The sequence below is a fragment of the Euprymna scolopes genome, chromosome 46, assembly GCF_053919585.1.
Source record: "Euprymna scolopes isolate OS-2025 chromosome 46, ASM5391958v1, whole genome shotgun sequence".
In the NCBI taxonomy this organism is placed as follows: Eukaryota; Metazoa; Mollusca; class Cephalopoda; order Sepiida; family Sepiolidae; genus Euprymna; species Euprymna scolopes.
This window is the reverse complement of record NC_136527.1, coordinates 54,264,167-54,288,541: the sequence shown is the minus strand read 5'-3', so window position 1 is coordinate 54,288,541 and position 24,375 is coordinate 54,264,167. Positions and strand designations below refer to the sequence as shown.

Genomic DNA, 24,375 nt, shown 5'->3' with positions numbered 1-24,375 from the left:
TTATAGAAGAACAATTTCTCTTTAAAAAATATTTGAAGAAAGAGATCACCACAAGTCAGGAACAATAATTAAATCGACTATAAAATAAAGAACTTGATCGATTGAAGGCGAAAACATAAGTGAGAAAAAACTATGCATTTATAAAAAAACTGTTTATGAATTTCTGTTAAACATTAAAACAGTACATTAAGTCAAAGTAACAAAGCCACATAACTAGGCGAGAGGATCAGATTTCTTTATCGCAGTGATAGACCAAGGTTTCATCCGGTGTCATCAGTCTTTCGAAAACGTTTGCCTCATAATCTTAGCATATCTCAAAATGCATCCTAGAGCAACCGACACATGCATGTCATAATCACGTTGCTTACCAGTTTTCATTATTTCACCCAAGTTAAGCAACGTTTAGCCTGGTTAGTACGAGATTAGTAACTATTTGGGAATACCAGGCGCTATATATATATATAGAAAAACTAGCAAAAACCTAATGTCGTAATTTCTTCTGATGCATGCAAATGGAGGAGGCTTGTAAATTAATATTGCCATGAAACTTTTTTTTCTTTCGGCTGAAGCTAGTTAAACACATCTAGAGTGAATACTGCTTCCACACACTATGATTCCTGATGCGTGTTTGCTTTTGGAACGTCGTCAGCAACCTAGGAATTCATCAGATAATTTCAACAGACCCTGCACTATTCATGAACTTTTCGGCGATTTGGTGAATAGTCAAGCATGGATCTTTAAAAAAAGGAAGCCTCATCATGGATTGCAGTTGCCTAATCAATTACAGATGAATAGCAACCAGATGTAGGTGCTGCTGCTCCAGATTTCATAACATATTGGAATTCACAATTAGTTCAGAGTTGTAATTTGCCACATGACCCATAGAGATATAAATCATTGCATGTATAACATTTTTACTAGATGATACAAACGAAAGTGGATCAGTCATGACTTATTGAACGTTCCTCGTATTTAAAAAAATATTGCACAATAAACATTTTTAAGGAAACAAAATAATAAAATGGTAAATCCTTAAGTAGATATTAAGACATGGATACCTGATTTAAAATAGATGTATCGATTTAAAAAAAATCTTAAGACATGACTTTGGTACAAAGGGGTGTGTACTTTACGGTGATTTTAAAGATTTACACAATAAAAGTTTCTTAAAATAAAATTATTTACATAATCAAAGGATCATATTCTTTTCTCCAGTTTTTGCGTGAGAGACTGACACAAATTCCCACACACATAACAAGAATATGTTTTTTACTTTTTCAACATTTTTCGTTTTAGTTTTAAAACAGAAGAGTTACATTACAAAAATATGTCTTTTCAGTTTTTATTTTACTTTGTTGAGTAAACTGACTGTTGACTGGTATGTGTGTATGCTTCAAGGGGTCAGTTGAGTAATAAAAATACAATAAAAAACTAAAATGCCTACACACAGTTGGTTTTGTGGCTGATGGTCATGAGAGCGACACAAAATGTCGCCATTTCTATGCAAATGAGACAGATGAATAAAAACAGAGGTGAAGCAAATAGAGAACATAGAAGAAAGCATGCAACAGACGTATGCAAGTCAACACGAAAGAGTTTCGAGTTGTAGAGTTGGAAGCTTTTACAAGAGAGTGTCAAATTTTGAAGCTGAAAGTGTTTTATTACAATATAAATTCATATCCGTGGTCACATTTATGGACAGTTGTTATCTCTGTTATCGCATAATTTATAAGGTTTTGTCTTTAAGGAATTGTGTTTAAATATTTCTTAAGATTTTTCATAAGATCAGTTAGTATATTTCATATACTTTCGTCTCTTTTGTTTTCAATTTTCCTCAGTTGAAGTTCTCAGAAATCAAGGGGCTCCCTATCTGTGGTTCACACTTGAACTCTATATGAGATACATAGATATTTGAATGTTTTATTGATGTTCTTTGTCTTGAATATGTTTTTGCATATGATGCAACAAATGTTCCTTCTATGCAAAGAACCACATACTTCACAGGAATGTGGTTGTCTATTAGTTTTTAAAGTTGGTGATGGCGCATCCTACCAGATGCCGGGTATTTACCTTTTTCTATATCGTATGTAAGACCCTGGTATTTTAAAAAAATTTCCTCTCACTGTTTATCCCTATAGTATATTGTGTATAAAATGTATAACTGTTGTTACAGCATTCAATATGTAACATTTGACAGATCGCCATATATTTACACATTCCATCGTATTCCATTATATAAGAGCAATCCTTTAGCAGAACCTTACAACTCCTTGTAACTAACTACGTTTCTGTGGTACAAACTGCACTTGTGATCAAGCTTTGATACAGAGCAATCACTATAACCCTGTCCTAATATTGTTGGAGCTATCCGCTTTTAAGCCAGTCTATAAAGCCTTCCTAATTTATATCTTCCTGTGTGAATAAATTCAGAAAACCCCAACTACACTGTGGGTTGGCCAATTTATTCATTTTCCTGTAATTCTTGTTTTGTGCTGCTGGTATACCATTTTGATTATTGATATTGTTTGCTATATGTGTTTTAGCAGAGTTGACTTTTGTGCAAAAGAAGAATCACATACCTCACAAGAATGTGGTTTCTCTTTTTTTCAGTTTTCTTAATCTTTTTCTTCTAAGGGGTGGGACATCCAACCAGATGTCTAATATTTAACCCTATTTTAGTGAGTCCAACCAAGAGATCTTTTCATGATTCTAGCCGTCCCTTTCAGTGCAATCATTTGTATTTCACTTGCACTTGGTTCACCGGGTATGCTTGCTACGTACTTTTTAAAGTTCTTTTTCATAAGCCCAGTTGCTCCTATGATGATTGGTATAAGTGAAACGTCGTTTAATTTCCAATTTCGTTTCATATCATACATAAGTCCCTGATACTTTGTTATCTTTTCCCTCTCAGCTCTGTTAAGCCCTGCATCATTGCGTACATTGACCTCTATTATGATCGCTTTTTTATTTGCTCTGTGCCAAATCACTATACATGGTTTAACAGCTGCGTTTTCTAGATATGTACCCATAGGGATTATGTAGTCATAGTGAATTGTGTAGTTGTCATTCCCAACTGTTCGTTCGGGTATATGTTCCCAGGATTTTTACTACACTGAACGTTTAGTTTCTTACATATCTTCCAATGAAGGTATTTGCAAACTCCATTATGGCGATCTGTATCATAACCATCTCCAAGTAGGACTTTGCAACTAGCAATCAGGTGGCCCACACTCTCAACCTCAGTGTTGTAGAACCTGAATTTATTATTATTGCTTACACCACTCATCTTTTTGAAGGCGTTTGTCATGAGGCCCTGGTCTCGTGCAGCCAATATCAACCTCGCTTGATCGTAATGGAGGGATCCTCTTTTGAGCCAGTCCTGAGAACCGTCCCTATCGATATATTCTTGGGATAGTTCAATCAGTAGGTAATTTGCCCTTTTATGGTTGGCCCATTCCTCTATGGAACTGACTAGTGTATTTTTTTCCAACTTTTGTGGGCTATGTCATTGGCAGGCTTGTTTGTGTGCTCGACACCAGTTGTAAGGCATTCTTTTCCAAAATGAGTGGCAAGTTTTATTATAGATGCTGTACTCTGGTTAGATTCTCATAATGGTCTTTAATGTTCATCAACTTGGGGTTACAGGAACTTAGTATTTACTGACTTATGCTGACGATTGTGGTTCTGTGTTGATGGTTGACTTCTGAGAGTTCCATACCACCTTCTTGCCCGGGTAGGTACAAACGAGGCATGCACTGATTTCGATAAATAATTCGGTACAAGGTTAACATTTTCCTTGTCTTTGTATCAAGCCAATTTATATCTTTGTGAGTCCAGCTAATAATGCCAAAACTATATCTTAGCACTGGCATGGCAAGTTGGTTAATTGCTGTAACTTTATTCTTGTTAATGGTTTCAGTTTTAGAATTTTTCCTTACCTGGCTTAAATATTCTTGGCTTAGCCTCTCTCATCTTGGCATGCTGGATAGAATCTGCGCAAAAGAAGAACCACATACTTCACATGAATGTAGTTTGTCTCCGTATGTGTTGTCATATGACACAACAAAGTTTACTTTTGTGAAAAAATAAACCAACAAATAGTCTAATATCACTATGTCAGGCGTACTAGCCCCATTTTCCAGGTATGTTGCTGTAGGAATTTCGAAATTAAAGTTGATATATATAATTTATTTCCAACCGTTCATATTCGTGGATATTCAATGTTTTACATAATTTCTAGTGGAGACACTTCCACACTCCATTGTGCCGAACTGTATATTAGTCTCGATAGTATAATTGTCTCCCATACGTGTTTTCATATGATGCAACAAATTTGACTCCCTTACAAAAGAACCACATTCTTCACAAGAATGTAGTTTTCTCATGTATGTGTTGTCATATGATTTAACAATGTTGATTTGTGCCCAAATGAAAAACCGCATACTTCACATGAATGTTGTTTGTCTCCAGTATGCGTCCTCATATGCTGCAATAAAGTTGACTTCTGTGCAAAAGATGAACCACATACTTCACACGAATGCGGTTTCTCTCCCGTATGTGTCCTCACATGATGCAACAACGTTGACTTCCGTGCAAAAGAAGAACCACATACTTCACATGAATGGGGTTTGTATCCTGTATGTATTGTTATATGACGCAACAAATGTGACTTCCGTGCAAAAGACAAACCACATACTTCACAAGAATGTGGTTTGTCCCCTGTATGTGTTGTCATATGACTCAACAAATGTGACTTTTGTGCAAAAGATGAACCACATACTTCACAGGAATGTGGTTTGTCTCCTGTATGTGTTGTCATATGGCGCATCAAAGTTGACTTCAGCACAAAAGATGAACCACATACTTCACATGAATGTGGTTTGTCTCCCGTATGTGTTGTCATATGATTCAACAAAGTTGACTTCCGTGCAAAAAAAGAACCACATACTTCACAAGAATGTGGTTTGTCTCCTGTATGTATTATCATATGATTCAACAAAGTTGACTTCAGCGCAAAAGATGAACCACATACTTCACATGAATGTGGTTTGTCTCCCGTATGTGTTGTCATATGATTCAACAAAGTTAACTTCCGAGCAAAGGAAGAACCACATATTTCACAAGAATGTGGTTTGCCTCCCATATGCGTTGTCATATGACACAACAAAGTTTACCTATGTAAGAAACAAGAACCACAAACTTCACAAGAATATTGTTTGTCTCTTTTTTTAATTTTTCTTAAACTTTTTCTTCTAGGGGATGGGACATCCAACCAGATGTCTGACATTTAACCCTATTTTAGTGAGTCCAACCAAGAGATCTTTTCAGGATTATAGCCGTCCCTTTCAGTGCAATCGTTTGTATTTCACTTGCACTTGGTTCACCGGGTATGCTTACTATGTACTTTTTAAAGTTCTTTTTCATAAGCCCAGTTGTCTCCTGTATGTGTAGTCATATGACGCAAGAAATTTGACTCCCCGTGCAAAAGAACCACATTTGCACAAGAATGGTGTTTTTCTTTTTTTAATTGTCTTTCTTTAAGATTGCATTTGGCATGACGCGGGATAAGTATGATAGAAGCAATGGTAACGTGAGGAAACAGTCAACTATTGTCGTTATAGACAGTAAATTGGCATTACAGTTCAATTAGCAAACTATTTGATGCAGGAAGCACTACTATAGCATCCGCTCTTCTTAGTGAAAGATAGTGTTCAACTAAACCTGCGGTATAAAATCATTGAGGTCTCTAAAGCTATTAATATTATTCAAAGATTTTTAATGACTATTTGATCCGTGCAGTCATTTAATTTACTTCAAAAGTAGAAAAGAATGGTAACTTTTTTTTTACTTTTTACTTTTACTTTACATAGTTGTTTTCTTGTCATGTTTACTTACGTCTGATTCCAGAAAAAACATATGCAATGGAGTGAGTCTTATAAAGTTTCACTTTATAAAAGTGAAGAAATTTATTTTACACCATTTTAAATCACCAATAAAGAAAATGGATTTCTTTTCACTGTTGCAAATTCTGGAAATATAAAATAAATTATAAACAATACATTTCATGTGGTAAAATTAAATTTCTCATATTGACTTTTATTATTCATGAAATTTAAAATAAGATTAAAATAAAATAAGATTTCATGCAATACTAGTTAACAAAAAAAAGCATATGAAATGGAGTGTGTCTAATAAATTTTCACTTTATAAATCACCAATAAAGAAAATGGATTTCTTTTCATTGTTGCAAATTCTGGAAATATAAAATAAATTATAAACAATACATTTCATGTGGTTAAATTAAATTTCCATTTATTTATGTTGACTTTTATTTAAAATATTTACATTTATTATTCATGAAATTTAAAATAAGATTAAAATAAAATAAGATTTCATGCAATACTAGTTAACAAAAAAAGCATATGAAATGGAGTGTGTCTTATAAATTTTCACTTTATAAATCACCAATAAAGAAAATGGATTTCTTTTCATTGTTGCAAATTCTGGAAATATAAAATAAATTATAAACAATACATTTCATGTGGTAAAATTAAATTTATTTCTGTTGACTTTTATTTAAAATATTTACATTTATTATTCATGAAATTTAAAATAAGATTAAAATAAAATACTAGTTAACAAAATTTATTTGTTTCTGTTTTCAAATATTTAATTAAAAATCTACATTTTCGAGATGAGGATTTATTATTCATATTTTTTGATTCTTCAGAATATTGTTCTCACCTTTGGTGTTATTTACACAACATTTCTATGTTACCCCTGATCTAATTCAAGTGTATTTTGTCGAACTTTGAAACCTTTCTCTTAAATGTCTTATATTGAATTTTTTTAAATATGTACATTTATTATGAAATTTAAAATAAGATTAGTATTGTTTTATGCAACAAAATAAAGTTGTTTCTGTTTTCAAATATTTAATTAGAAATCTGAATTTTCGAGATATTTCATCATTTCATAATTCCTATTTTTATTCTTCACAATATTGTTCTCATCTTGCGTGTTATTTACAGAACATTTCTATGTTACCTCAGATCTAATTAAGGTATATTTTGTAAAACTTTGGACTCTTTCTCTTGAACTCAGAATTCTGAATGGAACCCTTTATTTAGTAGATGAGTAGCATGCTCTTTTGTTGGTACAAATTCAATGTTTTCAAGTGATGATTGAGAATTCAATGTGCAGGAGTATGTAACTTACAACTGAAATTTACCAAGTACTCTAACCATGGAACCAGGGGTCCTAGACAAAAATCCTAGTCGAATTTGAGGAACTATTTTTCCTAGATGTTATCACTATTTATTACTATATATATATATATATATATATATATATATATATATATATATATATATATATATATATATATATACTAGCTGTACTCTGCCACGCGTTTATATGAAGAGATTTGTTTGACACCATTTTAAATCACCAATATAAAATGTTATTCTTATCCATTAATGGATTTCTTTTCATTGTTGCAAATTCTGGAAATATAAAATAAATTATAAACAATACATTTCATGTGGTAAAATTAAATTTCTTATGTTGACTTTTATTTAAAATATTTACATTTATTATTCATGAAATTTAAAATAAGATTAAAATAAAATACTAGTTAACAAAATTTATTTGTTTCTGTTTTCAAATATTTAATTAAAAATCTACATTTTCGAGATGAGGATTTATTATTCATATTATTTTATTCTTCATTGATCTTGGGTGTTATTTACACAACATTTCTATGTTACCTCTGATCTAATTAAGGTATATTTTGTCGAACTTTGAAACCTTTCTCTTGAACTCAGAATTCTGAATGGAACGCTTTATTTAGTACATGAGTAGCATGCTCTTGTGTTTTTAGAAATCCAACTCAAAATTATGTTTTCAATCTCAACGATGATTGAACCTTTAATATGCAGGAGTATGTAATTACAACCGAATTTTTCCAAGTACTCTAACCATAGCACCAGGGGTCCTAGAAACAAATTCTAGTCGAATTTGAGCAACTATTTTCCAAGTGACACGAAAAAGAAAGTCCGTATTTGTCACTTTTTAAAAACCGCAAATTAAAGCTAAATTGAATGTAATTGTTTAAAAATTTTATATCATATTTGATTCACCTTTTATTCTTCTATAATTTTACCTGTTCATATTTGACTTCTAATTGAAGTATCCTAGTGTTCAGGTCAATTTGAAAAACTAACTCCATATCCAAAAGGCAAAAAAGAAACTTTGCACAATGAAAATTGTATTTTAATGTAACATTAGAACATTAATGTAACAAATACAACAGGAACACAAAGAATTAGTTAATATTTAGTAGCATAGCCCTTCTGCAATTTGTCAGTCTGCAATCTTTTGAGCATTCCTTGAATTAGTCTGAGAAAATACTCCGGTGAAAGAGCACCCTGCTTCATTATAATTTTTCTCAAAACTTCTTCCATATTTAAAATTTTATCATTTCGTATTTTTTTTTTTTACACAGTGATCACCACTTATCAAGGCCCAGAAGCCACTCAGGGATAAGGGTTATTGCAAGTACATTACGTTAGTGTGGAGATTTGATGAAGTGTTTAATTAGGGGGGCGGTTCATTAGGAATTTGTTAACATTGGACTTGAAAACATCCAAGTTGTAGTCCGGAGGGAAGCAGGCAGACGGAACAGAGTTCCACAGGCGTGCAGTTCTAAGAAAGAAGCTTTGTTCATGGAATCCGCGTTTTAATTTAGGCAGATATAGAGTGGGGGAAATTTTTCACAGTGGATTCAGCTAGACGGGTGTTTTTCGTGAAAGATTGGCGAGGGATTGGAGTTCAGACGATCACCTGCCATGAAAATAACGATAAAACAAGGATAGGCTCGCAACGTCTCTACAATTGTAGAATCATGGAAAAGGTACTTAGATGACTGCTTAATCCTATGGAAACCCACATGGGGGGACATCACAGACTTACACACCATACTCCAGAACCTACACCCAAAAATTAAATTCACCATAGAACAAAGCTCTACAGCATTACCTTTCCTAGACACCCAACAATACCTACACTTTAAAAGTCACCACCCTAAAAGCTGCATAAAATCAATTCCCTACACCCTAGCACGTAGAGTCTGCACCATAATCACGGACAATAACCTTCGGAAAATCCGACTCAAGGAACTACGAATACATTTAAGAAAAAGAAAATACCCATCACAACTTATAGACAAAGAGATCCAACTTGCGACAAATATACCAGTAGAAGATTTGAGAACCCCTAAAGAACGAAACAAAGAACAAATCCTAACATACGTCTCCACACACAACACAAACAACCCAGAGCTTTTCACAGAGATAACGAAAAACCTCGTCCTACTTAACCAAAACAGCAAACTAAACAACTTCCTTAAAACAACAAAAATAATAAAAAGCAAACGCCAACCCAAAAACCTAAAACGCATTCTTACCTCATCCAAACTCAATCAAGACGCAACAAAAGGAGTCACAAAATGCAACAAACAACGATGTGGAGTCTGCAACATAATATTAGAGGGAAACACATACACATTTACGAACCCCATACACACATTCAAAATTAAAAAAACCTAGATTGCACCTCAAAAAACGTGATCTATGTAATAAAATGTCCAGCATGCGATAAATCCTACATAGGCGCTACAAAAAACCTTAGTAATAGAGTAGCCCTACACCGATCCAACATCAAAATCGCGGAAAATAGACACCTACATGTATCACAACATATACACACATGCAGTGGAGGCAGATTCGAGATAATGCCCATCTTCCAAACTGACAACTACTTCTACTTGCTAACACAAGAAAAAATTTCATAGCAAAGTTTAACCCCGCCTAAAACATCTCTCCACAATTATACACATAAATAGGCAAAACACAAAATACACTTACACACATGCCTGCTTGGGTAGGTGTGCACCCTCACACACGAAACAACAAAAAGAGCACAATAAGGCACACACACACTTTCGCGGGTGCGCACGCCCATACCCAGTACAGTACCATTTCTCTTAACTAGACAAACAACTAGAAATTATACGTATATATGTGTATGTGCATGCGTGTGTGCGTGTGCGTGGGTGTGCACAGATGATTGTGTATGCGTGTGTGTATATGTATATATCATCTGTTATCTATGCTACATCTTGTTTGTATGTATATGTGCACTTATGTTTGGGTGACCGAATCCATGTATGCATATGTGCTTGGATTGGAAAGGAAACTTCAACCAATATATACATAAGGTGGGATGTATGAATATGTATGTGTGTGTGTGATTGTGAGTGCATGTACCCATATATATATATATATATGGGTGGATGAGTGTATACACATCCGTATGTATGTGTATGTATGTATATATACATATGTATGCACATGTATGAGTGGGTAAATGTGTTCGTGTGGATATGGATATACGCGTATGTGTGAGCCCCTGCATATGTCTGTGTGTGTGCATGTGTGTGTATGTGTATGTGCCTGCATAGTATGTGGATGTTTGTGAGTGTATGTGCACATACATATATGTGTGTACATATATGTGTGTATGTGCGGGTATGTGTGTGTATATATATCTTCTACCTATTCTCCACCTTACTTGTGTGTGTGTGGGTGCGTGTACGTATGTCTGAATGATTAAGCGCATATATACATGCGTGTTTTGGTTGGGAAAAAAAAGTATATATATATATATATATATATAAAATAAAAAAAATAAAAATAATTGTTAGCGGTGGATGTATGCGAGTACGTGTGAGTGTGTAGGTGGGTATGTATATATGTATATATGTATGCTCCTACACATATTTCTATGTATGTACGTGTGTGTATGTGTGTGTGCCTGCGTACGTGTGCGTGTGCATGTGTACATGTACATGAATGTATATGTATGCGTGTGTGATTGTGTGTGAGTGTATGCTATACATGGGGAAAGAAAGTCTTTAAAAAGAACCCTAAAAAACCATAAAAACCTTCACCATATGGACTAAAAAACACTCTTTGAAAATAACTTTGACCGGACACTGTGAACACTTACAATTGGAGACAGAATGTCTGAACACACGCATCACTCTGAAAAACATATTTAATATCAACGGAGGTAATTCTACAAACTCCCATTTTAAAGAAAACTTTTTACGAAAATATTTGAAGAGAGCACACCCTAAGCTCGAAACGCGTTATAAAAATATTTTAAAATAAAAATATCATGAAAACCTTTAAAAAAACCCACAATTGTTGATGGCTACACTCTTTTAAATATACATTTTTTCTCTCGTTGGAACTACACAACCATCACTTTAAATATATATATATATATATATATATATATATATATATATATATATATATATATATATAATCTATTATTTATAAGTAGTGATTCCTACCTTGTGTTAAATACAATACTAGGTATGCTTAGTAGTTTATAATCACTAGGGGTATGACAACAGAATATTATTTTCATTGGTTTGACTCTCGAGTGTGTATCCGTGATATCTTATACGCCTTTATATAGAGAGATGTACTTCTCGGTTGATTAACTGTGTCTGACTGTGTCGGATATATACTCAATAGTCAAATTAATGAAAATAATATTTTGTTGTCATAGCCCTAATCATCACCCAGATTATGCGCTGTTTCTTTAAGCCATCTTATTTTCCATTGTTCTTCCCCATCTCTAATTTTTACTTCATCCTATAAGGGTAGCTGGTTCCCTTTTTCCATCCATATGTATTCCACCATAAGTAATTTTTCAATATCTCCGCACATTACAGCTTTTCAATGTTTTTCTAACCTTACTGTTAGAGAATGATATGGTTCAAATTTGTATAATTTTCCACATTTACATGGAATATTTTAGTCATGATTTTTCCATAAGCACACGTTTCTGGAGAGTTGAATCACTCTTGACTACTATCCTAACCTTATATAAATTGCATATTCTTTTAATTTTTTCTGATAAGTCCTTTGTGTATGCTATACAAACTGTTATCCATATAACATAACGATAGTATTCAGGAGTAATTCGACTATCCAGAACATATTGTGTCGTGCTTTCTGGTTGAATATTTTCTTAAACATTCCATCTCATTTTCATATGTATTTTAATTAGTACATATTGCTTTTGCTCAATGTTAGGAAACTAACTTGTGTCTTGCTTTCTGGTTGAGTATTTTCTGAAACGAAGTACATCAGTTGTTGGGTGAAATTTTCGCCAGATTAAAGATACCATTTCAGTTGTTAACAGACAATGGACTCTAAAATTTGAATAAAGTGATGAGGAAAGCATTGGATGAAATCAATATGCATCACGGGACAACGTTATTTTATCATCCAGAAAGTAAAAGAAAGATTTCATAGAACGATGCATGATATTTTAGCAACAAAAAAGTAGGGAACAATAAACAGTTATGAGAAATATACATTAACCAAATTTTGCAGCCGTCATATTCCATGTGAGCGAAATGACAAAATTCTAACTAACTTTACAACAGAAACGAGAACCTGACATTAGATTAGATGTATCGATCATTTTCCTTGGAAAGCAATAACATTTAGAAAAAAATTTACCGAAGACTCGATTAAGAAAACAAAGTCTGTAAATTTAAACATTAGAGATCTGGTTTATAATAAGAACCACCAGAGGCAAGGAAAACTAGGAAAGCATATTATGTTGATATAGATAATACTAGATGTTTGTTGGAAAGCATATTATCTTGTTATAAATAAAACTATATGTTGGAAAGCATATTATGTTGTTATAGATAAAACTACATGTTGGAAAGCATATTATGTTGTTATAGATAAAACTACATGTTGGAAAGCATATTATGTTGTTATAGATAATATTAGATATTTGTTGGAAAGCATATTGTTGTTATAAATAAAATTACATGTCGGAAAGCATATTACGTTTTAGATAAAACAGGCGCCTTGTCATAAAGAATTAAAGCACCATTGATAAAAGTGCATCCGGAACATCTGTGGGTAACATCAATCAAGGAATGGGAAATTTAAGCACGTTAAGAAAGACTGCATTGGCCGCTCTAAAGGAGTCCAGTGATTCAGATAGCTATTTAGCCACAGAACAAGCTGATATCCCAATATGGAGGAGTCAACATCAATGCAAAAGGCCAGATGAGGAGTCTGACGTGCTATTGATGGAGAGGGCAGTGACAAAGGCACATGTGGAACATTTTGGGCAGTATCGATCGAGCAATGGGAAATTCCCAGCATGGAAAGACTGTTAAGAAAAACGACATTATATGCTCTGAGTTTCCTAGCAATTCAGACATTGATATCCCAATAGGGAAGAGTCGACATTAGCGGGAAAGGGCAAACAGTTAATGGATAGGAGAGTCATGACATCGAAACAGGTAAGTAGTTTGTACACAAGTTATCTCCTATTTGCATCACTGGTGGATGTCAAAGGCGGTAATATCTTTGTTCAGAAAGTCCGAAAGTTCAGAGTTTAGAACAAATGCAAAAGAATTGTTTAGGTTGTGTAAGATCTATATTTTACTTTTCTCAGGCTACGTAACATTTTAGAATGAAAGAAACGAATTATGAGACAAAATAAATGAATTTTTACTTGTTTATATACTTGAGGAAAAGCACGCATGGGAGTTATTGAGTGTCATCTAATTTTAAATTCTGCATATGAAGACATTTTTAAAACAAAAAATAAAGATGTATTTTGTTTTTGGTAATTTTGCTGATGGCTAAGAGAGGTGAAATATGAAAGGAATAAACATTTGCCTCTACTAGCATGCTTCATACACCCTTAGACTTTACCTGGAACCTCACCACTAGGATCAATCGTGCAGTTTCGAGGACGTTCAGTGAGTACTTCAATTTTGCCATGAGATGATTGTGCTTCCGTATGATTAGCAGAAGTGTTCAATTTGCATTTTTGATTGCATATCCTTAATTTTCTCTTTTTATTCGTTTATGGACAGAGATCTTTTACCTTTAGTTGGCTGTGGAAAGAGGAAGGGAAGAGAAGGAAGTTTCGTTAGTTTCTCATATGATTTGAGGGGAATTTTTTTTTGGGGGGGGGTTAAACGAGAAACTATTTTGTTAACATCATAACGTTATTTAAAAAGCCATTCTTAACATGAGGAGGGTGTTTTGTACCTATTCTATTCTTTAACCTTACAATTGAATAAAAAAATATCATAAAACTTTAATTAAACTTGGAAATACGATTTAAAAAAAAAGCGCGGATCAGTAAGTGCATTAGCACCGTATTTTTAATTGTTAACATGTTTTATTTTTAAATGAGGATCTCGTGAGAATAGGTTTTAATTTACGGCATTCAACGGAAGTTATTATCTCCCTTAGTTCGATTTGTGAGAATAGGTTTTAATTTAATTTGTGAATAATGAAAGAAATAAAACAAAACAAAAACATTGTTGAGAACACAAAGAGAAAAGATAAGAATCGAGAAGTTATAAATGGCTGAATGGGGAGTCGTATGCATAAGGAAATGAACAACACAACTAGAAGTAAGGGGGTCGGGCATGTGGGTAAAGAAAATAAACAAAGTTCGTAGTTAAGACGGAATAACATTAAAAAATAACGAAGAAGGAGATATATAATATTTCTTACCGGAGATAAAACGGCAAAGGACAGCAGAAGATAAAAGACAGAGACCAGTGGGACTAGAAAAACTGCTGACTACAATTACGGAACAAAACACCGGTCAACTTGCCGGTGTCGACTCTAAGGGACATAATACATGCAAAATAGACAACTATTAAAAAAAAAAAAAAAAAAAAAAAGACTTTTACAATTGTTGCAATTTATTTATATTTTAAAAAGTATTTTTTTTTAAATTGAAAAAAAAAACGGTTTAAAAGTTAATTTTGGAACTTAACTCTTAGGTACGGGCAAAATGAATGCCGATGCTAAAATGTATAAATATTTTTACCTCTCCCTTCACTTAACGAATCAATAAAAATCAGGAAATTAACCAATTTTAATGAAATTTTCAGTATTAATCAAATAATGATCGCGGAATATGATGAACTTATTGTTTTTATTTAAATCTGCGTGGAAATGTAATATTTTGTTTAAACAAAAAATACCTTTACTAAAGTTATAGTTTTCAGTAGTAAATAAAAAACGTAAGACTTTATTTTGGATTTTTTTTTATATAAATAAAGCATCGTAATTTGTAACAAATAAAATAAAATAAGATAATTTTTATAGGAACATTACGAAAAAAGCCTCTAAATCTGTATTAATGAATTCTATATAACTCGAAGAAAAATGAATTTCTCGAACTACCGATAATACCATTGAATTAAGCATTGCTTAATTAATATTTTCACACAAAAAAATTATAATTGCAAAAAATATATTTCTACGTTTTTTTTTTTTTTAATTACGGGTTTCGCATAATTTTTATATGCAAGATTTTAATAATTTCCTTGCCTGCAAGAATGTGAAATTGAAACTTTCGGTGTAACATATTTTTTTTATATAATATTGAACAATAATTAAAAAAAAAATAATTTAAAAATAGGAACATAGAAAAATAATTAAATAAAAAAATGCAAAAATTAATATAAACGTTCAGAAAAGGAATGTACGGATGCGTGATTGGAAACAAAAGAAGAACTTCCTCCCTTTTAATTACATGACGTCATTTTCATAGACTTTCGACTGCCTAAAATTTTGGACTTTCGTAATTTTTGTGTTTACAAAATTTTTGTTTGTTGTGTTTGGCGAACGCCAGAATCACTCGGTTTTTGGCTAATTAATTCATGTTTTGTACAAACAAGATGTTTTTTTTATTATTTAATTCAATATCTTAGGACTTTACTAATTATCTTTGAATAGATAGAGAAAACTAATATTTATCTTTTAAAGGATTTTTTACAATGAATTTATTTAACTTCATAATTTAGCTGAATTTGGTAGCTCGCCATGAAAACATTTTCATAACTTTTTTTTGTTGTTTTCGCGTGTACAAATATTATTTTCCTTCTGGAAATAAAATGTAGTCCTTAATCTTTAAAATACAATCAAAAAGTAGTTGGAAACCTACAAAAAAAATTATGATAAATCTTCTTTCAAAACTAGGCCCTGAATCATTATGTAAAAGAATACCAAAACATGAGATTCATTTATGAGAAGCGGAATATGGTCTCCATTTTTTATTGAACCCCCAGTTCCGTGTCAAACGGAAGTGAAGGTATATCCGAGACTTCTTTACTGAAGAGTTCTTTAAGGGGAGGTAATGGTTCATACTATCACATCCCTCTTCTTTCAATAATTGAAATGGAAAGAGAAAAAAAGGAATTTATTTACAATGATGAGATAAAAAATAAAATTAAAAAGTCAGTTAGTAACTGTCTCATCTCTAAATCTTTTGGGGGGTCTGATGACACGTCCAGATCTGGTGGTTTTAACTGTCGTATGGTTGCTATAGGTGCCCGTGTCTGGCACACCATTGGGTGTACGTTTTAAAGGTGCCTGTTGACATTGTGTACTGTCCGTCTCTATACTCGATGAACCGTTCCTGGTAGGTTCCTGAGGAATTTCAGTGGAGTGCATCTCTGGATGTGCTATGCTTCTGGAGGGGATTGCTCTAAGATGCTGTCGATTTCGACGAAGAGTTTTTCCGAAGGAGGTCTGTACTATGTTCGACCTTAGTTCCTCGTTCCATTATTTTCTCCTTGTTAGCGTTTTGGTTGGTACATTTGACTGGGATGTTCCCAGCAAAGCCATTTGACTGCGGAAACTTAGGTGAGGATGTGTGGTGTTCAAAACCCCATTCTTTTGCGAATTGCTTGAAATGTATCGAGCTGAAGTGTGGGCCATTGTCACTTATCACTCTCTCTGGATTCCTTGTTCTCCAAATATTTGCTTTGTCAATTTAATAACTTCCTGACTGGAGAACTCCTTCAACACTCGCACAAATGGAAACTTGGAATAATAGTCCGCAATGAGCATAAAGTTGAGACCTTCAATGTGAAATAAGTTGGTAGCCACTATCTGCCATGGCCTCGCCGGAATCTCATGGGGCATCAGGGGTTCAGCACTCTGCATGTTTTGGTGCTGCTGGCAAATGATACATTGTTGTACTATGTTGTCGATGTCTTTGTTAATGTTGTGACAAAAAACGCAACTTTTGGCTCGGAGTTTACATTTCTCCATCCCTTGGTGCCCATAATGTATTTTCTGTAATACATCTTATTGCATCGATTTAGGTATTATTATTCTGTTTGCTTTCAATAATATGCCATTTTCAATGGACAGTTCGTCTCGATAGGGCCAATAAGGTTTCATATTCTTGCCTATTTCTCTGAGAGTGTCGGGCCAACCTCTCAGAATAATGTCCCTCAATTCACATAGTGTGGCATCTTCACTTGTTGCTTGGTTTAGCTGAGCTAGCTTTTGGGTTGAAAATTGAACAAAATCCACCCTCAGATCCAAGTCAATAGCTTCTTTAGCTTTTTTATTTGGTAACCTTGAGAATCCATCTACTAGTGCCATATCTTTTCCAGGGCGATATACAATTGTCATATCATACCCCTGCAAACGTAGTAGCATGTGTTGGAGGCAAGGTGGAGCTGCAACCAAATTTTTTAAGTTGATCATTTCCAAGGGTTTATGATCAATTTCCACCTGGAACGCACTTCCATAGATGTAAGTCCGAAATCGCTCGCAGCCGAAAACAACTGCAAGGAGCTCCCACTCTATGTTGGCATAGCGTTGTTCAGTTTCTGTTAAAGACTTGGATGCAAAAGCTATGGGTTTACCTCCTTGAAGGAGTGACGCACCGAGTCCTTTACTTGATGCATCGACTTAGATAACAGTTTGCTTGGAAGGGTCGAAGTATGATAGCAACATGTCTTTGCAAATTAGATCCTTGATTTGTTGGAGGGATCTCTGGTGACTTTCTGTCCACTGGTATCCCACTTCTTTCTTTAGGAGATTTCTCAAAGGTTCTGTGAGATCGGACAGGTGTGGAATGAAAGGTGCCATATATGTAATGATTTCCAACACCCTCTGCAGGTCGGTAGTGTTTGCTGGACTAGGTGACATTTTTATTTCTGTTACCTTGCTGGGAGCAGGGTGCATATCATTCTGGTCATGGATTGCGCCAAAAAAAACAAATTTGTTTCTTATTGATGGCACACTTTTCGCGGTTGAAGCACAGTCTTTCCTTTTTAGCAATTCTCATTAAATTGTGGAGGTTCCTATCATGATCCTCTTCGGTTTTTCCAAAGACAATGACATCAGCTACTAGCCCTTAGGTGCCAGAGCACTTCTCCCGAATCATGTCCATCCTCTGAGCAAACACATCTTGAGACATCACCAGACCAAAAGGCATCCGCTGAAAACAGAATCTTCCAAAAGGGGAGTTGAAGGTAGTCAACAGTTGTGAGGCTGCGTCTAGTTTGATGGACCAATATCCATTCTTGGCATCCAACTATTTGGCACCAGAGAGTTTATGTGCAAGTTCTCCCATTGTTGGGGTCTTGTAATGGCATCTCATGATGGCATTGTTGAAATCTTTTGGATCTAAACACAGACGGAGCTTTCCATTGCCTTTCCGCACATAAACCAAGCTGCTGACCCATGGTGTAGGCTCGGTTACTTTCCGTATGATGCCTTGTTTTGTCATATTTTCCAATTCGGTATGGATTTCCTCCCTCATATGTATAGGACATTTTCTTTGTGCATATATGACAGGGGTGTTGTCTGGTTTCAGAACAATGTGATATTCACCCTCAAAATTGCCGATATTGTCAAAACGGTATGGGTACATATTTACCAGATCCTGTGTTGAACGTACTGAGACTGGTGTTTCCTGGATTGCACAGTGTAACGTTACCAGTCTCAGGTCTCTGATTGAAGGTAGTCCTATGATGGTAGGCCCTTCTGTTGTCACTACAAAGAATTTGATGGTCTTCCATATTCCTTTGTGTGAACAAGCTATTTTAACGGATCCATGTTGGGTAATATGAGAACCATTATAGACTGTTAGAACCGTTGGTTCATCCTTTGTTGCACCGGGGAGTAGCTGTCTTGCTGCACTTATTAGGTGTGGGAACATCTTCCGGAAAGTACGTAATGGAAGTATGTTGCCTTCGGCTCCTGTGTCAACCTTAGCTTTCAGAAAATGGGTGTCCGGGATGTTGGGAAGCTTGATTACAAGGTCTGTGAAAACCTCTGTCCGACTGTCGCCTTGTTCTTGAATAGAGTCGAAAGACATTTGTTCAAACGTGTTATAAATCCCTTCATTGTCCCTCTGAGAGGAATTTACCGAGTGCATACGGTTGCCGTGTTTCCAGTGTTTGTACTGGTCCCTTTGTGCTTCTCCATGTCCTGGTTTATTACCTCCATCTTTCCATGTTGTACGTGTCGGAAAACGTCCTGCTGCGTTTTTATTTTTGCTTGCGTAGACCAATTATTTTGTTGTCCACACGCGGAACATGTGGTACCCCATGCTGGACATTTTTGCCTCGGATGGGAGCCTCCGCATCTGTTACACTGTTTGTACTTGATTGCATCTATTTCATGCTTATTCTGCTCTAGTTCAGCCAACTGTCTCATGTGGGTTATGGAAACTTCATGTGTCCTACCACAGTTTATAGCTTCCGGTAGTGTCAATTGTTAGCCTTTCGCTAGAAGCTGCTTTTGGAGTTCTGGGTGCTTTGTTCCTGATATAACCTGCTCGATGAGGCGTTCCTCCATTTCCTGGATATCCCGGAACTTGCATTTCAATGCCTGCGATTTACACCGGGCCAGAATGTCATCGAAATTCTCTGATTCCTTTTGATTATACTGGCGCAGGTAAAAACGAGCGATTCGGAAGTTTAATTGCGGCTGCAGTCTTTCCTCGAAATTTTCCCAAATTATTTCTGGATTATTCCTGTCGACCTCGTTTTCCAATGACCAAGTGTTGTATCATTTCAGACTTTCTTCTCCGGACAGTAGCAGGATGTGATCGATCTGTTTTTCCAACAAAATATTTTTAACTGAGAAGTAAAGATTACAACGTTGCTTAAATAATCGAAATGCTTCGGTTAGGTCTGTGGACGCTGGACGACCAATTCATCGACGGTTCGTTTGTAGACATTGTATTTATTGATTTCGTTTAGTTCCAGACGATATAAATTCAGTTTTCCGTTTATTTATTTTTTTTATTTTTTTAATAAACTGACAGAACAAATGTACATGTAGATGTGTTTTCCGTGGAAAACTTAAACGTCTGAGAACTTATGCATATACTTCCTAATATATGTATTTTTTTAATGACAGTAATGTATGTATATATATATATATATATATATATGTGTGTGTGTGTGTGTGTGTATTTATTTGTTTTCGTTGCATTTGAAACACGAAACACGAAAAGCAATGCTTACTCACAGTTTGAAGCTTGGTATTAATTTTTCCCATGCGGTCTGAACGTGGCCAATTTTATTCATTTATTGTATTTTTTATATTCCTTTTACTGTCGTGTGTATATAATAGGGACGACCTGTTCGTAAGGTTTCCCAAATCGGAAACACCACCGCTTGCCACCATGAAACATTATGTGAAAGAATACCAAAACATGAGATCCATTTATGAGAAGCGGAATACGGTCTCCATTTTTTATTGAACTGCAGTTCCGTGTCAAACAGAAGTAAAGGTATATCCGAGACTTCTTTACTGAAGAGTTCTTTAAGAGGAGTTAATGGTTCACAGGTGTGATCGATTGGAAAAGAAGAGGGCAGAAACGTGCTGTTGTCGAGCGAGCGACTCACTTCTTCCCGAACCCCAGAACCGAATCCTGATCGTAACGTTTAGACTGACATTTTTACTTTCAGGATTAATTTAATTTATCGTTACAAAACGTTTGAGAATAAATCGAGTCATCGTGTAAAATAATAACTAAATATTTCAATTAAAAATTTTTACAACAAAATAAAATTGCATAATTTAATGAATATTTTTATAATCTTTAAAAATACAGAAATTAAAGTATAAAAATGTTTTAATTGTTTTATAAATTTTAAAATAAAATGAACTTTCTGATATTTGGGGCTTCTGTAGAACTTATGTGCGACGCGTTGTCTCTTGTTTTGATTGTGTGAAACTAGATCTGTTAATAACCTTCACCTGGGGGAGGGTTAAGCTATTTTTGTACAATTTTAATTCAATATCCAAAGACTTTACTTCGTAAATAATTCATATCAAAGTTGTATCAGGAAGCAGAACTTGATGTAAGAACGAAAACATGAAATCCTATCCCACGGAAACGAAACGAAACGAAACTTCTTCCGGTTTATTTTTTGTTTTGTTTTGTTTTATAACTGCAATAATTAGTTTTAATTATTTTCTTCTGTATCTTCATGGGGGGGGGCAAAGATAGCGTCATTTATTGGTTTCGGAGGTCCACCAAAATAAAAACAAATGAAGTTGTTTGGTTTCATTTCGATAATAATTCACTGAGAAAATAGATAAATAAATAAATAAATAAAATGAGTATCTGCTACACCCCAAAAATCCTTTAAAACATAAGATTGGGGGGGGGGCGCTTAAAACGAAAATAACGTTTAAAAATTCAGGAAACAAATAGTTTCTAAAGTATGAAGAAATTATAGTTTCCAAACCACTATCCATTATTAATTAACTTTATGGCCACCTTTGGGGTGAAGGTTGGGTCTGGTAATTTTTTAGGGGTTTATTTGGTAATTGTGACCTTGTAGACCAACACAAAACCTTCTTTCAAAAGCTTGTTTTCTATGGGGTTTTCGTTTGTGCTGAAAACGAACATCTTTTATACATTTTATAAATAAGGAGACAACCCCCCGTTGACAATTTGGTCACCACTAGTTGTGACCGTGATTCCTTACTTTCAGTTGTGAAAGATTAAAGGAAGCAGATTTTTAACTGAGATCCTGCAATTCCAATTGCGCGAACTTGCAAGTTAAAATTTTGGAAGGTGATTGTATTATATCTCCACTTCCTCCCATGAAAAGGTGTTAGCTTATCGATATTCCCTTCCACAATATTCTTTTAAACTTACTCCCACGATATATGTAGACGATAATCTAACGTATATAAACGTGGGGTACTATTTCAGATTTCGACTCATTGTCATTGCTTTCCTTTGTTAATATTCAGGGGAAGATTCTTGTCAGTCAATTGTGGAAACATTTTCGTGGGATCAGCAGATCCATGAAAGTTGTCTTATTTTGTGACCGATGTCAAAGAATTAAATAATTTATAGGATTTTGAGTACCCCAGATGTGTATTACTTGGGGACTCCCTGGTTGAAATTTGTTTTTGTGATGTATCTAAGCATGCCTACGGATTTTCATTATATGCCAAACAAGTGACTCAATGTTCCTTGATGTTCACCAAAGCTAAAGTGGCTCCCATCAAGGGGAAATCACTCCGCACCTTGCAATTGATGGCCGCGATATATTTAGCCCTTAAAGTTATTCCACAGACCCCAACGCCTATCAATACCCATGCTATTTTCCTTGTATCTGATGCACAAGTGACCTGTCGTGGGTTTTAAACGGGAAGAGTTCAAAGAAATAGATTTTTGTGGAAAATAATATATCGGATATAAACTAATGCTTGGAGGAGATTAACCTCAAATTTGGGGTACTCCCTAAATTCAAATATTTGCCTCCGCCGGATAATCCAGCGGATCTTTTAATTAGAGGAATTACTATCTCTAAGTTTGTACAAGTATTCAATTTCTGAGTACATAGACCAGAATGGCTGTATCAATATCGTATCAGCTGGCCTATCTCTCCCTTACCCTGTCTTAACGACAACAACATGAAAATCATTTCCTGCATATTCTCAGATGAAGTCGGTTCAGACGAGAACTATTTACCTTTAAGAATATCTGATTTCTCTACATTATCTAAGGCGATTAATGTCTTTGAAAAAGTTTTAAGATTCGGTCATAAGTTACGACACCGAAGCAAAGCACTGACAAAAATATGAAAGAGCTAAATTGTTGTTCTTTTCTCGCATGGAAAACGAACTTTTTCCCTTTGAATTGGATTATCTAAAACAACCGTCGAATAAGGTTGCCCCACCAAGGGTAACGGCCTTTGGCTTATTCCTAAATAAAGATGGTCTGATGCAGACCAGAGGACGCATTCAAGACTTCGAGGTAAAATTTCTGTTAAGAAAAAATCACCACCTGACCAAGCTGATCATTAATAAAGCACATTAATTTGTTGCCATATGGGGGCAAATTCAATCCTTAGTAAGTTACGGTTATCCGGATTTAGGATCCTCCAGGGGAGACTAGCGGTGAAGACATTTCTCTGCAGTTGCATTACATGTAGGAGGATCAATTCTGTACCCTTCATAGGGTAAATTTTGTCCACTCCTTTAAACAGGTTGGTGTGGATTTTACGGGGCATTTTTGTTAAATTCAATTATCAAGATGTATAAATGTACGTCCTGTTGTTTACATGTGTGAGCTTGCGTGCTATCCATCTGAAATTACTATCAAGCAAAAGCACCCGTTATTTTCTGTTGTCCTATTTATTCGATGTACCTTCTAATGTGTATTCTGATAATGACAAGTCTTTCATAGAGTTGAGCATTATAGTATCAGACGTATTCGTCTCTGATGACTTGAAGGAACATTTTAAGTCTACTTCTATTGACCACCATACCATTCCCCCTTTATTCTGCTTGGCAAGGGGGCATGGTAAAGGCTGATTAGAACTGTTAAACATTGTTTGATAAAATTGGTTTGTAGGATGAAGATCAGTTATTTCGAATCCCTAACTGCTCTCTCAGACGTGCAAAAGGCTATAAATGATTGGCCGCTCACGTTCATATACCATCGGTTAGAGGTCTTGACATTTTGACCCCTAACCACTTTCTGCAAACGAGCTAAACGTGTTCAGATACTTTTATTAGAACTGTACTTCTTCGTTCCCCTCAACTGAGGGACAAATTCATCAACAAATTTATACTTATTTGACATAACGACTACTTGTCGTCGTTTAGGAAAGTCGATGCCAATATAAGGGACGATTTTCCGTCGAAACTGTCTGTAAGCGAGATTGTGTTCATTAAATCTCCGAATAAATCTGGACCCTTCTGGAGTTTTAGGCAAAATACTTAGACTAATCGTCGGCAAAGTTTGCTCGGTCTGGTTATTGAGGGACGGTTGTGAGTAAGTCCATTCGTTAAAGAATATTTTTCGTTCGAAGTAAGAGAGGATTCTGAGTCTGCTCCAGCAGAATATGTGGAAGAAGGATGCCCCTTTGACCTGCGATCATGGTGTGGGGTGAATCATGTGATAACTGGTATCATTTCAGTTGCGGCCTCTTAAAAAAGAATACAT

The 24,375-nt window shown here is 34.8% G+C and overlaps 1 long non-coding RNA gene across 1 annotated transcript; it reads right to left on the bottom strand.

Moving 5' to 3' along the window:
• Positions 1 to 120: 120 nt before the first annotated feature.
• LOC145270465 (uncharacterized) lies at positions 121 to 14,760 on the bottom strand. Its single transcript, XR_013865370.1, has 2 exons — positions 14,646 to 14,760; positions 121 to 6,028 (listed from the first exon to the last, which is right to left on the bottom strand). It is a non-coding gene; the product is annotated as an uncharacterized LOC145270465 (long non-coding RNA).
• Between the last annotated feature and the right edge of the window lie 9,615 nt (positions 14,761 to 24,375).